Below are 1,240 nucleotides of genomic sequence, written 5' to 3'. Positions count from 1 at the left end.
TAATCTTGCCAGGTATAGTGTTCTTGGTTGAAACTGTTTTTCACTTAACGCTTTGAGTATATGTTCCCATTTTTTCCTTGCTCACATTGTTTCTGATGACAGGTCTGAGGTTAACCTGATTGGATAACCTTTATAAGTAACCTGACGTTTCTCTCTTGTCAAGTTTAGTAGCTTGTCTTTGTCTGTAGATTTGGCCAGTCTGGCTATGATGTGCCTTGGAGGAGATCTTCTTGGGTTAATTCTATCAGTTGCCCTTTGTATTTCTTGGGTCTGGATATTTGAATGCCTCTCTAGATTTGGAAAGTTTTTTTCCAAGATTTCATGGAATAGATTATCAATGCCCTTATTACTTTCCTCACCTTCTGGGATACCAATTATCCAGATGTTTGGGTGCTTAATGTTGTCTAGTATTTCTCGTATAATGTTCTCATTTGGGGGGGTTATTTTCTCAGTGGTTTTGGTTGTTTTTTCCTAGATCAGAGGTTTTTCCTTCAACACATGAGATTTGATTTTTTTGCATGAACTAATCTGCTTTTAATACTTTCAAGAGATGTTTTGATTTTATGAATGGCATCCTTCACCTCAAATAGCTCCATTTGATTCTTTTTTATGCTGTGTATTTCCTCTTTCATGTCATGGAAGAACTTCAACACCTCCTGAAACTCGTTGTCTCTTTTCTCCTGCATCTTCTGGAGTTCATTATCTATCAGCTCTTGCATCTCGTTTAGTTTTGTCACTATGAGTATTCTATCAGAATGTCTCTATCAGACATTTTCATGAGATCTACTGTACTGTCTGTGGATGATGAGGAATTGTTCTTTTCCCTTAGGGGAGAGATGTTTTCTTAATTTCTCATGTTTCTTGTTGTGCCTCTGCAGTTGTTTCTAGTCATTCTGTGACAACATCTATCCTCTACTTGTCTGAATATTTCAGGAGTCTAGGAGGTGGAACCTACAGCATAGCTTTTCTGAACACGCCAGGACACACCTCAGCTTTAAAAATCTATGTTCCATTCTTAAGCTTCATGAAAAACCTGCAGATGAGAATGGATGAAAGAAATCAGGGCTTTGCAGAAAAGCTTAATGAGCTTGCTAGCAAATTTGTCAAATGTCTGCTATCATGAGCCTATTGTGCACACGTATAAAGTTGTGAATTGAAAACTGAAGTGATGGAAGCTGTGAGTGAGGTACTGGCCAGTGCCAGAGAGCCCTCTGGGTCTTCATCCACCTCAGGAAGGAAA

The sequence above is a fragment of the Tupaia chinensis genome, unplaced genomic scaffold (assembly GCF_000334495.1).
Source record: "Tupaia chinensis unplaced genomic scaffold, TupChi_1.0 Scaffold000364_1, whole genome shotgun sequence".
NCBI classification, from domain to species: Eukaryota; Metazoa; Chordata; class Mammalia; order Scandentia; family Tupaiidae; genus Tupaia; species Tupaia belangeri.
Note: the sequence above shows the minus strand (reverse complement) of the source record.